A 16,277-nucleotide genomic window follows, 5' to 3' on the forward strand; every position below is an offset into this window, starting at 1 on the left:
TTAGCATTTGTAACTGCACATACGCACGCGGCTTGTTCATAGATGTACGCAAAAATGATACATAGTTAAAAAAATGAATAATGGAATAAACTTAGAAATAAATACCCAATTTTAAGTAAAAATAAATAGCATATTATTGAGGATGTATCTTTTTTTCCAAATATAAATTAAAAAAAAAAAATAATGTTGATATTCAAATAGGTTATGTAAATAAAATAAAAATAACTGATTAAAAATGTAGAATGTAAATATTACAGTGAAAAAGGGACCAACTTACCCCTTAAAATATTTATGTTGCTCAATATTCAAGAGCTCATACTTGAAAGCCTTATAGTTGTCCGAATAGATAACCTTAAAATTGGCAAACGCTACTTTTCGTATTCCATTAAATCGATATACATTATTTATTGTTATTGAATTGAAAGGTTCAAATTTACAATGTGACATTTAAACGGGGTTTAGTTACAAATTAGAGCAAAATAATATGAATAATACTAAAATTATGTGATTTTTTCAACATGTTTTGACATTTCGATGAATTTTATTAAAGTTACTACTACTACTACTACTACTACTACTACTACTACTAGTTTTAGTAAGAAATTTAAACTCTTTCTCCCTCATACACATTGTTTCTGTAAGACAGAGAGAGGCGCTACTATACCGAATAATTTAAGCCGTTGGACAATTTTGCCCCAAGCTTTAGACGATGAATTTTAACATACGAAAATTAATCAGACTTAGAGAATTAAGTTCAAAGTCAATATTAATTCATATAGGGCGGATTTATTAATATATATATTTTTTAATTTATCAATAGGCAGGTAAACACACGCAACAGTACATCATGAGGCCGACTAATCTCCACTCAATTTCTCTTAGCAAAAAAAATTCATCCGCGAGTAGAAACTAAATAAATAAAACCAAAAAAGAAAATAATAAATAAATATCTACCCACCCTAATTTTACCGGACCGAGTGGATTGGCGCGATACGTGTGAAACGGGCCCGTGCATGACAGACTCAATAATTTTTCGAATAATTATATACATATAAGATAACATAGCAAATTTATTGATATTTTTTTTATCAAAATCATTATTAATGGTGTTTTATCAAGAATCACCTTAAAAATACATAAATATAATAATCAAAGCTTCAATGTTGGTCCTTTGAGCTTTTTTGGTAGCAATGTTTTGTGGGTGCCTATGACGTCATTACAGCATGACGTCACGCCAAACTAAGTAAAAAGCGCCGTTAGTATGTTATTACAGTAAATTGCTTTTCGCCGTTCTTTTACACTTTGTTTATAAAAATCTACATTTTGAATGAATTTAAATGAAGGGAGTTAAAGTAAATATATTTCCTTGTTTTTATTGATTTCATAATTTTCCTCGCAGTGTAGAACTGTGATGTTTATGAAGAACTGTAATCAAAATGTGGTTATATTTAAAATATATACCTGTATTATATTTTTATATTATGTATGGTAAAAAATTTAGAAATCATCATTCTTAGGATGAATTGCCTTAAAAAAAATATGATCAAAAAGTTATTAAAAATATTTTCGTGCTTCGAGTTATAAGGCAAATGAAATTTTACCTGTTACGATGTGTCACGGTTAAATCCAAATATATTTACAAATTCACGATTATTTACATTTTAACTGTAAAGGTTATGTCTTCTCGCTGATGTCTCCCGCATTTACCTTTTTTGCTAGTATTTGTTTTTTTAAATTATCGTACTGAATGTATATACAATATTAGCACGAGGGCCCTGTACCATCTTGTGATAGAAACAAAGGTCAAATTTGATGGTTTCTCGTAAATATATTCGTACAAAATATTTAGCAACCTACGACTGTAGGCTTTAAATGGATTATGTAAATTATGTTTATGTTTTAACCTATTATGTGCCAAAATTAGCCAGACTAAAGTTAAAATTCTTTAATTTCTTTTTATTGATCATGAGAATATCGTAAAAAATACCTACCCTTCTAGCTGAATAACAATGAGGAAGTTCAGTGTTACTGGAAATTGGATATAAAAATGATTTCTTACGAGCGGTCAAAATTGGAGCATTTAGTAAAATTACACAACGAAATTTCTCGCAAATGTATGGAAAAAATTATTAAAAAAAACTACTTTGAACTGCGTCACAAGTTCTTCCGAATCAACCAATGATAAAGTGTTGTCATAGATTTCCGATTTCCGGGAAGCCAACTCATCAATCAGCAGAACTCACCGACGAGAACTTGTGACGTCACAGACGGAGTAGTTCCAAAATTACAAAACTTAAAAAAAATCAAAGTATATTTTAATTTCGCTTAGTTTGGTAGTCTATTAACAAATATTTTTTTTTATTATTACTCGGCTTCCTCATTACGGTTTATTTTAAGTTAGTACGTGATCTAGTAATATTTTTTTGTTACGTGAAATTATTTTCTTAAACTAATAAAATTAAAATAATTATATCACTGTAACTTACATTACAAAATTAATGCAAAAATATTTTCTTACGTAGTATTGATTTTAAATATTAATTTAAAGAGTACCTACGTTAAAAACACGCTTTTAAGAATTAATTTTTAATATAATTTTAATGATAACTTTAGAGTATCTGTATATTTACCTGCATGCTCTAAGGTAATAACGTCCTTTTAGCGACAAACTTACGAGTAGGTACGTAATATGCGGAAGTTATCTCCGCCTTTTATTAAAAAAGGAATGTTCTGGTTGTACAAAAACGCTGGTCTAATATACCAAATATTACTCGCAAAAAATAAATACATGTATAAATTTTAGTTACTTAAAATAAATAATATGTGTATTGTTTTAAACTGTGGGTTAGTATTTTATAATTTCTCTCTGTATATTATGTTTCGTATGTGTATTTTAAAAAATGTACGTTACCCCAGTGAGGACACGTTATTTTTAATGTTTCATATTTTATATAATGCATAATTGTATAAATAAATAGCATGATCTGTTCCGATATTTCGACCCTGGCACCGGTTGCTAGTTTGTGAGTGGGCAGAAATAAAACGTAGTTTCACGTCAAACATAAGTGAGTGCATTTTGTGACCCTCGCCCGCCTCCTCGAGGAATATGGAAACTGAATCGATACCCGCCCTACTTATACAGTACATATCAGCCGCCGAGAGTAGCTCTCGCACGGAGTATGGAGTACCTGCAGTGGGTGATCTTACTATTATGAACGCAGAAATATTTACAGTTTTTACAATGTGGTTTTAAAAAAAGTCATTTTAAAGGGTTATGTAGATTTATTTGATTTTTTTTTAATACAAAAGGTTCAATAATACTTAAATACCGATACATTTTAACAGATATTACGCATATATTTTTTATTTTATTATACGACTTAGAGATTATGGTCAATTTATTCGATATTTAGTTATTCTGTCTTTGGCAGCTATAACAGCTTCAATCCTTTTTTGCATACTTTCTATGCATTTCATGGCATTTTCTTGTATGCCTTCATTATTATGCCCGACATTAATAAGCTTTTCGATTAATTGGACATTGTTTGTGATCACGCCTCTTGCGAGACCCCTCTTCATAAGCTCCCAAAGATTTTCAATAGGGTTTAAATCTGGCGAGTTTCCGGGCCACGGTAAAACAGGCATTTTCTTTGGTTGCAAATATGCAGAAACTCTCTTAGCCTTGTTGCATGGAGCAGAGTCACGCATAAATGTATATTTCTGCTTGTTTAGGAACTATTCCTTCAATTGCGGTAATATTATTGCGTCGAGTACTTTGATATATTGGTTTTGGCGCATGCTACCTTCAACAATATACAAGAGATATGTGCCATGTCCACTCACTACTGACCACACCATGATACTTGATGGATGCTTGACTTTTTTCTCAATACAACCTTTATGAAACCTTCGAGCAAATTAAGATTTGTCCATCAAATTTTGTACCGTCGATTCATCTGAGAACCAAACCTGTTGACAAATAAAAAAACAAATCAGTGGTTGATAAAAATGTTATTATTATTAGGTGATCTGCTAAACTTACATTTTTTCAATCCTCTACTGTCATGTGACAGTTATTTTTGGCCCAGTCCAGACGTTTTCGCTTCATTGCTGGTTTTAGCTTAGATTTTTTAATCGGTCGACAACATTTGAATCCTTGTTTTCCTAGGCGGCGTCGGACGGTCATCGGTGATATCTTAAATCTTCATTAGTCCAGCTCAATATCCAGCTTCTTGAATTAGTGAATTGAGGATTTGCCTTGGTTTTTCCTATTTTGTAAGCAGATATCTCTTATTTTACGTTCACCGCTCACCGATGTTGCCCGTTTTCTACCAGATTTTCCAGATCGTTTTGGAGTTAAGTCAATGTTGTTGTCGAGTTTCTTCTTAATTCTATCGACAGTTCCGACGGAAACGTTTGTTATACTTGAAATGTGTCTCTGAGAAAAAGTTATGTTCATTAATAATGCCTTAACTTCACGTTTTTTTGACTAGGAGATATCCTTCACTTTTCCCATATCAAAAAACCCGAAAGTTGAGAAAATTCACCAAATCTCCAGAAAAATATGGAATAAATAACTAAAACACGACCAAAACTTACTTCACAAGACTGTCCGCACTATTTTTATAATTTTGAAAAATTGATAAAAAAATGTTTTATCCATAAAACAAGACCAAACAAAACACTATCTCTCACCCGACAAAAATCCCAATTTTTTAATTGAAATGCCGCTAACTTCACATTGGTTAATGAAATAAAGTTGTCAAACTTCTATTTTAATAATGAACTTACACTTACGCATTACAAAAATGGAAAATGTAATTTGTTTGACTGTCTTTCTGTTATTTCATGTCCAATGTTAAATTTCAGCGAGATTTGTAGCATTCATAATAAGATCACCCACTGTATATAATATTAGCTCTTGATACTGACTCGCCGTGCTGTAACGGTGCTACAATGAGCGTGTTTTATTGCAATTAATAATAAGGGGTAATGTGTTCCTTTATTATTCAACCGTATCGTTGAAAAACTACCACATTTTAGGGGAAGAAGAGGCTACTCTTTGTTTTGTACAAGTTTACTGTTGATCTTTCTACTTATAAAATATTACCCAATGCCACATTCCTAATCATTTAATGTGTATGGCATTGTATATATATTATTTAAGTTTATACGTGCAATCTTCATTAGCCCACTAAAAAACGGTGTTATTTGAAATCAATTGTGTAAATTTAAATATATACATATATACAGTATTTGCGAACCAATGGAATAAGAGTAATTTTTTACGTATAGTAACACTCATTGTCAATTTGACAGTTGTTTAGCGCCAAAAATTATGACTTACAGTTCATTAATCCTTTGGGAGCTCATATTGGTGTTTGTTGGTGTTCTATCTGTTGTTTTTTTTTACATTTTCTCAATAAAGGACTAATTTTATAAATTTCTTGCATATTAAACGGTGGAAATTAAAATTGAATGATTATATCATCCGTATATTTGAAGATTGTGTTATTTAATAGCTGCAACGTTAGCGTATTTGCCTACCATCCTTGAGATTGATTCCAAGCAGGGTAGAAGTGAAATATAGATATGGGTTTGGACTGGCACCTAAAGCATAGGACCGCCCTTTATGTTACAGATGATTGAAATTCGCTGCATTTCGTTTACTAATGCAGTGTCCCATGCATCACTGGGTGCGGGGAGGGGAACAGTTTCACAATAATTTTATTGTTATGTTTTGTACTAACACTTAATTTATATGCATAACTTGTAGGGTCCTTACGTAACTGATAAACAGATAATATATATTTAAACTTACCTATAGCAAGAAACAAACTTGATCCAAATCACTAGAGTAGCTACTGCGTAGTAAACAACTTTTCATTCAGTCTACTCCTGGGCCCCGATTACAATAGGAAGTTAAAAGGGTTATCTTCAATTGTATATTAAGTCAAACCGAATTTGATGTACAAAAATGCACATATTTTTATGAAAATTTTCGTCGTTAACCTGTAATTGAGGACCGTTTTAACAAAGCGAAATATCTACAAAATGTAAATTGTTCAGGAGAAGGTTAAATGTTAAAAATCAAACTATTACGATTTTAAATGAAATAAAAATTACATTTTATAGATATATAAAATCCTTACACATATACTAAAAATCAACAATGTTGAATCAGTAGAATTATTTATAAAAATGTTCTGAATTTACGAATTTTCACAAAATGAATGAATGAGGGGATAAAGTGAGAGGCGTGAGTTTAATAAGTATAGGGTGACCATTAAAATGAATCATCGTATAATGGACTATGTTAAACGATTGTTTAGTTGTTGATCAAAGGAACAATTTTTTAAAAGGTTTCCTAATGTGAAATATTTCCATATTATTTACTTTTAACCCTTTATTATTTGTATGTAAGATTCTAACGCCTGTATATTTATATAAATTGATTAAGTGATTTGCGAATTCGGATAAATTATTATTGTGAAGACACCTCGTGAGTTCTTTAACACGATCATATCTCAATTTCTTGATGTTCTTTCAACGTAAACTGAAGGATAATAATTGTATTTTGATTGGTAAACACTTGGATTATTTTATAAAATATTTTTATCTTTATTACTAGGCAACTTTTTTTTTCTTATAATGTTATTTGTATAAAAAGCAGGTTCGAAAATTTTCAAAAATGGTCATGTCCAAAAATATTTTTTTTTTCAGAATATTTTTTTACATTAATTTTCGAGAATAGCTTTACAAATGTACCTACCAATATCACTTTTATTTGCGCATAAATTTAATGTTTTAAAATTGCTTAATTAAAATTTGCTCAAGTCCTTTACTGTTCCGCTTCAATATAGAATCTTCAGAGCCTAAAAGTCACTTCTACTCAAATTCAACGAAAGTGGACGTGACCGTTTTTGAAGATTACCTCCTGATTTGTGGATATAATATTTACGTAAAGAATTCTTCTCCGTTTATTATTATAATTACTTTTAACCGGAAATAAAAATATTAAAACCGTTAGACATAGAAAAGTCGGTAAGTGATTATATATAAATATATAATAACATTTTGTTAACAGAGATATCTTCGACCATCTATAAAGTAAAATCGAAATTTACGTACGAAATTTGTATGAAAATTTGAAGTATCTTCGTCCGTAATCTGTAATTGAACATGTTTAGAAATAAAATATATGCATATTATATTTTTCATACAGATAACATTATTTTACTTCGTATATACAATTGAAGATAACGGTTAACTTTTCATTGTAATACAGGCTCTGGAAAGATATGCACCATCACATTTTATTGAGTCGTCGATCAAAATAAATTTCTAAGTAAACACCTATTTAGTGCGTCATCGCTATCTCGTATGTACCTCGGCTAAGGATTGTTATTGAAACCAACTGGGGATGAAAGTATTATTTTACTTTCCCCCTTGCGTATTTATCGTACTTCAATAACAACACCCACACTTTGTTGAAGATTTTCTACAGATTGATACCCTATTACATTTATCAATTACCTACGTCATCTCATTCAAAAATAAATGTTTTCCTCTTTACTTGTATGGTTTATATAATTTTTATTTTGTTATTTGATGGTCGAACACTCCTTCGGTAAATATATTTTATTTATTGTATTAAAGGGGTAAAAACAATAACAGACCGTGAAATATATATTTTTTTATTTACAACAAAAACATGATTATACCTTTACTCATTGCTTTTCTAATTTTCAAAATTTATTTTTAGTAATGTACATGAAAAAAAATATGTTACTAGCTTATTATTATTATTGTTTTAGTTGGATAATTTATAAAGCGCCATTTTTGTGAAAATCACCTCAAGGGTGCTGAATATTTTTAATAATATTTCTACTTATTTAGTTTGTGTAAAATCACTTAAATAATTTTAATATGCCGACCGGTTTCAGAACATAACTTTTCCTTTGTCGAGGCTTAAAAATGAACTAGTAGTAAACATTTTATATCTTACCAAATAACAATCTAATAATTAAGCCTCGACAACGGAACAGTCATGTTCTGAAACCGGTCCGCATTATAAATTTTATTTAATGATTTTACACAAATCAGATACGTAAATATTACATGGAAAATCACAAAGTTAGTGCTTCAAATATTAATTTTGTTTTCAGGCGTTGCCTAGTATGTGAAATAATTCCGTCAGATGAATCCCTTCACAATAATAAAGGTTTCAGCTCTTTAACTTCACTAAAATCAACAAATGGAAGAAACACGGATGTTCAAAAATAGGCAAAATGGTGAATGTTACACAGTGTGTAAAGTGGCCACTTAAACCAGCCATTGACAGGTCATAAGCCCTGTAAATGCCTAGACTTACATATTTCCTTTAAGGTATTCTCCACCCCTGTTGTAAGTTGTTGATTCATTTTATAGTAATATTTTATTTATACATTTACAATTACCATAAAATACATTGTTCGAAAAGGGATTTGAAAGTTATTCTTATTCGACCTTAAATTTTTTTTAAATCTCGATCTCTTTGTTAAATCGGGCTCATAATATAATTTAGCCGTTAAATTCTATAAACGCCTCTATAATCGAAAATAGAAACATTATTTTTCAATCTGATTTTACAGAGAAAAAATATAATTTACCATAGTTAAAGTTGCATACCAAAATCATCTATACTCACTTTTAAATGGCTTTATAATGAAACTGACCAACAGCGGATCAGTTTATATTTACATTCCCGCGCGTAATATTTAAGATTACACCGCAAATCTTTTTTTTCCCACCCTTGAGTTGGTAATAATAAATAATCATTTTTATTCTGACCGTGGAGCGAAGCTTTGCAAGCCAAGTATTTTTTATCACTTCGACGTTTATAGTAATTATTCAGGACACGACCACGCAAACTAATTATTTCTGATTTAAAAAAAAAATGCTCTGTGGACGCATTTTAAAATTATATTTCATTATTTTGGTAAGAGTTATTTTTAGGTGGTCTTATGTATTATTGTAAGCTTAATTTTGTTTTAACCTTGTTCGTGAAGAAAATAATTAAAAAACAAAAGCACCTTTTGTAACTTTGTCGGACTTCAGATGTTGTATTTTTATCAAAATTCAAAGTTTTGCCAGAATGTTGATGTCACAAAGCGAATGTGATTTTTCTTGGAAATAAGCCATGGATTGAAGACACTAATATATTCAATTTTTCAATTTACGTCAGGTCTACTCCTAAACTACAATTTCGTCTCAAAATATGTTCTTTGTCAACTAAATTTACTTATAAAAAGTTTAAGAATTAGTTTTGAGTGTATTTTTAAACACGGGGAGTGAGAGAATATTTTCGCTATTTTTTCTAATAATGCTATTCAATCCGGTTTTCACAAATTATTTTACGTCAAGTGAATTGTGTCGCAATAAACATATCTTTCCGATAGTAATCTAAATATTTTATGATTCCATTGAATCAGTTGTCAATTAAAAAAATTATGTTTACGTAATTTTTTATTTTTTTGTTGCTATAACTGTTTTTCGCTTTCTTTAATAATAGTCTTATTTATGGTAAACATATTCGATAAACATGCAAAACGCAGCGAATCAGTTCGTTAGAACTGGCTTTTGCTCATATATATATTGAGCCTACTTCTAGTACAATCAAATTTTGTCATTATTTTTTGGGTTGTATATAAATAAATAAACGTTCGAATAGAGAAGGAGATTTATTATTAATAGAAAATAATATGGTTTTTGAAGGTGAAGGTTTGTACTTGTAATTGGCTGATGGTGATCAATACACCTTTTAATTCAACATTCCGCCTTCGTTTCATCTACACTGTAGATTCTACAGGGATGTTTTTACCTGAAGCGTAAGACTGATCATCATACCTTCATGTAACATTTTTTTATCAAGATACGCTGCGATTGGTGCACCAATGCAGCGCCCTATGCACCATTTGGTGCGGAAAGGAAGTGATAATGATTTATTACAAAAGTATATATTACATAAAATGATTTTTTTATTTTTTATTAGCATATACGGCAAAATTTCAAAATTATACAAAACTCACATATTTGGTTGAATTTTTTTTTTTTAAATATACATATCATTTTACCCAAGATTTAGAAACAATCATTTAACTTCAGTAATGTAGAGGTCCAATAATCTTTTATTGACTGGTTTACTCCAATCCATCTCGATCAAACGCCTCGAGGGTTATATTTAAAATCCAGTATTTGTTCTACCTAGATTCAATTTATAGGAAATACGAGCAGTTAAAATATTGTTGGATACTTAATTTATTGTTATTCTTCTTTTTCCAGCGTATCGGGATCACTCGATCTGAACGATTGCAACAAAGCTCGACTGACCAGAGCACATGCGCGGAGGGTAATCGGCCACAGGTATGTCGTCATCTCTAAATGGAGTATTAGGCACTGCATTTGTCCACCAAATGTCAATCATTCATTATTGTTCACGCTTCCAGAGTACCAATCCAGAGACTATAAAATATTTCAGCATAAAAACACCCTTCTGAATAATTATTTCATATCAACCTTGCCGGTAATCGAATTCGAGACTTCTGAATAAGCAAACGCGCTAATTTCTACTCCGCAGAGCGGACAAAATACCTCATTATTATGAATAAAATTCCACTTAGTTTTTTAGCCAGGAGATACGTCTTTCTCCTCGTCTGCATTTTCCTCTTAATTTAATTTATACTGTAATTGATCAACATTTAAAATTTAAAAAATCATAAATTACTTCTCTCTCTTAAATAATTTACACTTGTCCTTGAAAGCATTTAAAATTTACGCCCACTATATCATTGACGTTCTATGGTCATTAAATGCAGCTCCACCAAGAAATGTCAGTTAAAACCCAATCTAATATATTATACATATCAATGTTACCCCCTGGGTCGCGGGCACAAGCAAGCAAATGTAACGGATGAAAAACTGGTTTTTAGTAAGGCGCAATCAGTCCGGTGTGCATTTGTCTTTTTCATCCTTCAATTTTTCCATCTGTTGATGTTTGTGAAGTTAAAGAGCTGAACCCTTTATTGATGCTGAATAAGGCCTACCATGAGTACTAAATCAGTTTAAGATGAAAGGATGCATACTTGGGTACTAGCATCGGTTGTCTGAACTGAACTCTTGTCCGTCTGTGTTGTTCTTGTCCCATAGAAGGGAAATGGTAAATTACAAATCTAAATAGTAGACTAACTCGAGAGAACCACGCGCCGACCATGCTCTAGGACCCGTTTTGTCTGCTTTAAGGTCTGTGAGATTGTTAGGACGATTAAGGTCTTTGCATAGGATTGTTTCTACTGTTGGTATTAGAAAAATGTTTTTTGCGAGGAATTCAGTACTATGACGAAAAGTAATTTCGCCTGAGTTCGATAGGGATCATGTTAGGATCTGTGTTAAGATTTTGCCGGTAGTGTCTTGATAATTTGATGTTCCTCTGTGATTTGTTATAGATGCGTATTGTTTTTCTTCTGTTGATTGAGTGCATGTTGTATAGGGCAAATTATTCCAATGTTTCCTATATGTATTTGGGTTTCGTGTCGTTTGATTGATTTGTTTGTATTACTACGTTCTTCTTCCTTTCCGATGCGGGATCTGGAGCGTGCGGCCGCGGTCTCAATTTGGAACTAACACTGTATTCCTCCACTGTCATACTGGGAAATTAGAAAAAGGTGATTGTGCTGACCATGTATATTTGATTGATCACAAACTGACAATACTGCAGTGAGGGGTACAATGAATGTTTTAAAAGTTTATTTGTTTTGTTATTTTCGCGGTTTGATTGTAAAGAAATATTAAATTTTCGCTTAATTAGTTTTAAAAAAAAAATGATATTGATATGCGAAACTGAAGAAAGACTCAAGTCTTTATGAAAAGTTTCGGGAAAGGGGTGGATGCTTTCATTGTATTGATGCTGATAAGATTCATCTGATTGAATTATTTCTGAATATATTTTTTAGTTTTTATACTTCTTAAATCAGGGACTCGATTATGATGGGAAGATAAAGACGTCTTACCTTCACCTTGACGGTATAGTTGAAGATAAATTCCCTCTAGCGATCAAAAAGGTATACTACTGACCCCCCACCTTCAAGTTTTGGGTAGGTACATCGATATGAATCAAGTAGAAGCGTACGTCACGGTACACATATCTATGCTCTAAAATTACATAGCTGCAGTATGACGTCATAGTTGAAGATAAAAGTCTCCCGACTGACTACAAAGGTATAGTACCGATACCCCCACAATTAAGTTTTGATGTAAGTTTTGATGTAGGTCTAGAACCCCTCGATACGTTTGTCTAAAAATTTTGTTCCACCGAGCAATTTTTCCTTTAATTATGATTTATTAAATTATTTGATCGTTTTCAGATTGCCACTTTTTTTCTTAAAAGGCTATTAAAAATATAAGAGAGAATTAAGCAAGTTTTGAAGTCGAACTAAATTCCGACATAACTGTCACTTACGAACGCCTAGATGTGAAAATAATGTCGCTAGGTTCTCTCATATTAACAAATAAGAGTATCTAGGCGTCAGACACAGATTATATGCGTCAGAAAGTTACTACTATAATTTTTTTTTAGTTATTATATATCTGTTTCACTATCTTTTCGAGTGTATGTATCGAGACGTTATAGGAGCCGGCTTTGTTGTCGATCCGTAGATACATACAGACGATTGTTAAACGTACCCCCTAGGTGATTTCCAAAAGTCATGCAAAATTCATGTTCAAGCGAGCATTTTTTTCTTGAATTGGGATGTATTGGAGTTTATAATCGCTTTGAAGTGAGCACCTTTTATTACAGAAGCCTATTAAAATATAAATGAGAACTATTTTAAATGTTTATGACGTAAGGAACGCGGAGTAATTGTTTGCGGTCATTCCATTGGCTTGTTTCGATCATATGATTTCGATATGACAAGTAGGTAGAACATACCGAGATAAGATACAGATAGTACAGAATGTAAGTATACCGTCTCGATATATACATATGAAGATAGCGTTCATAATCGAGGCACAGGTGGATTTATCATCAATGTTCTAAGTGGGTATATATGTATCAGTGCAGATCTTGCCGGCGTAGAAGAGCCTAATAGCTCGAAACAGTGGCTCGTTTCTCGCCCCGATTTGTGTGTGTAGGTAATTGTATTTATTATTTAGATACCGACTACTAGCATAATGTAAATTAATGGCCCGACTCGGGTTGTGCCCAGTGAGTTGTTCACAAAGAAAAGAAATAAAAAGTATCATGTAAAATAAAAAATAATTACTAAGCGGGTGTATCGCATCCCCATGTTTTACCGAATCGCACTTATTGCGCGACGAAAGGTGGCACGTTACGCTGATACTTAAATATAAATATGTAACATAGCCTTCACCAGTATTTATAGATACAATCGATACAATGCGGGGGTATTTCTGCAACTAATAATACATCATTTGTCATCGGAAATAAACGTTGTGACTGTTGACCATTTGACATATCATGCAAACTTCTTAATTTAAAATTGAGCTTCGTATCAGGTGGTAACACTGGTAACCGTTAATTTGTATTATTTTCAAGGTTTTAGAAAAGTTTTTAAATATATATTTTATATATTATTCAACAGAGACGGAAATACTTTGAGCAGTGGATATAAAAATCCACGTGTTTTCGGTGCTTATAATCTATCGTTGGCTGGTACAGGTGATGCTTTACAATTTACACAATGTGTAACATTCACATATAGAGATATTGTTCCTTAAGGGGATCCGCAGGATCCTACCTTGGTAAAACTCCGCGTCAATCCACTACTTTTCTTCAATGATTCAAATAACAGAATTATTTATTATAACTTTTTCCTCAATATAAAAATCTGTTAAGGCATGTGAAAAATAGCAAAAAATTGTTATTTTCTAGATTGAATCGCCATTAAATTTATAGCACTTGATACATTATCATAAAATAAACGATAAAAAAAATTGTATCTATTACTTTTATTATTTATAAGTAACATTAGGGGAGACCGGGGCTAGTTGACACACTTGATGGCTTAATTGCGAAATGGCTGACTAAAGTTATGAGTCATCTAAATTAATTTGTAACAAATGATTGTTTGTCACTTTTAAGTAAAGTGTGTTTATGTTAAATGTATATATAATTATTAAAACGTCTCAATTAGTTATGGAGCTGAGAGATTATTAAGATTATTTATTTCTATATAAACAGATCTTTCGAACAAGTGAAAAGCAATATTTTTAAATGTTACACCTGTATAGAATTAAAAAGGAGCGCTTTTTTTATATGAGGAATAATGTAACTCAAAACTACAATTCGTTTCGTTATCGTTTTATGGAACTGAGCTGAGATATGTCAAAATGTGAATTTTTCATCGGGTTTAAATATGCTATAAAATGTCAACTGACCCTGCTCCCGAGGCTATTTGACACATATCGTGGGGTTAGTATGCACGGGCAATGAAATAGTGGGAATTGTTTTTATTGAAAGGAATAAAATAACTTAATTTAATGGATATAGATATATTTATTTTTTGTTGTCTTAAATTGAGTTTTGCCTCTCGGTGTTTCTATTATAATATATGTCCTCTAGTTTTTGTTATGTTGTCATTCATATATATTATGTAAATAAAAATTTGTTGTATTTAAGATATAAAGTAAGCAGACACACTGTGTCAAAAAAAACCCATACTACTTGGTGTGTCGACTAACCCCAATCGCCATTTTTATATTTAAGACAACACTATTTACAACAAACACAACTAACTGAAATATTTCATAGAATCGCAAATAAATTAATAATACTCCTATAATAATATGTATAATATATACTATTAACATTATTGAATCACAAACGTCATACAAAATATTTATGACATAGGTATACTTACTTCGTCAAAATATGAAAAATCATGGATAAATCCGAAAACGCAACGTTCTACTAATTACAACGGATAGGTACTGACTCGTCGTCTACGCGGGCACTCGTATACTGACTGCGATCACTCTGGTGCGACGACGGAGTGAATTATTTACTTCTTGTCTACAAAACCCGCGTGTCAACTAACCCCGGTCTCCGCTACTATGATTTCGAGAGAGAACTCCCATTATCAAGTTATGTAACGGCAGTTGATGGAAGGAATTCACTCCCGAAACTAGTTATTTCATTATAATTTTTTTAAATTCGTTTTAAATGTGCCGTTATCGTCAAAGTATAAAAGGGAAGATAACAACCTAATACGTTATATTTTAATAACCCTCATGCTAAAAATGTATAACTAAACGCATCATCCGTATGTTCATGAAATCTGTATTATAAATTGGCGCCGATTAAAATGATGATTGTATTCTCTAAATATCCATCTTCTCATTAATCCGGTACCGTTAATCCGAAAATCTAATTACTATCCGTAAACCTGCTCAATCGTTTATAACAGCCACTTCGCATTGGCATTGCATTTATTTTCTCGGAATTAGACGATTTATCCGATTTTTTGTCATTATAATGTAGATGTTCTTCTCAGATTTCCCGATTACCTTATAAAATATGCTGCAAAACATAATTGTATATATAATTGGTAAACGAGTCTGTTCAAATTTATTTCAACAGAGAGGGAAAAAAAATAATTGAGAAGGGAATATGGAAGTCTAGGCATTTACAGGGCTTATGACCTGTCATTGACTGGTTTAAGTGGCCGCTTTACACACTGTGTAACATTCACCATTCTGCCCATGTTTGAACATCCACATTTCCTCAACTCTTCCATCTGTTGACTTTTTGTGAATTAAAAGAGCTGAAACCTTTATCACGTGGGTGAGATTCATCCGGCTGAATCAAATCACCTACTAGGCAACGCCTAAAAACAATTTTTCCACTTTTACCAGGTAGTAATTCAAAAATGTTTGATTATGTCCAAATGCTTGCAGACTGGCTGGATTTCCTCCCTAGGGAGTTGTTCATATTTAATTTTTTTTCCACAGAGAGGGAATTTTTTTTTTTTTTTGAGAAGGGAATATGGAAGTCTAGGCATTAACAGGGCTTATGACCTGTCATTGGCTGGTTTAAGTGGCCACTTTACACACTGTGTAACATTCAAACATGGGCAGAATGGTGAATGTTACACAGTGTGTAAAGTGGCCACTTAAACCAGCCAATGACAGGTCATAAGCCCTCAGCCTAGACTTCCATATTCCCTTCTCAAAAAAAGTTTTTACCTCTCTGTTGAAATAAATTTAAATATGAACAACTC

The 16,277-nt window shown here is 31.7% G+C and overlaps 1 protein-coding gene across 1 annotated transcript in view; it reads left to right on the forward strand.

The window, feature by feature from the left end:
• The window catches only part of PRL-1 (protein-tyrosine phosphatase 4A family member PRL-1), a 117,570-nt gene that overhangs the window by 32,301 nt on the left and 68,992 nt on the right, over positions 1–16,277 (forward strand). Inside the window, exon 2 of the mRNA XM_088228869.1 lies at positions 10,324–10,404. The gene's annotated coding sequence lies outside the window, so the exon portion shown is untranslated. The remainder of the gene's footprint in view (positions 1–10,323; positions 10,405–16,277) is intronic.

This window comes from Micrasema longulum, unplaced genomic scaffold, assembly GCF_059751315.1.
Source record: "Micrasema longulum isolate JH-2025_06_02 unplaced genomic scaffold, ASM5975131v1 h1tg000611l, whole genome shotgun sequence".
Taxonomy (NCBI): domain Eukaryota; kingdom Metazoa; phylum Arthropoda; class Insecta; order Trichoptera; family Brachycentridae; genus Micrasema; species Micrasema longulum.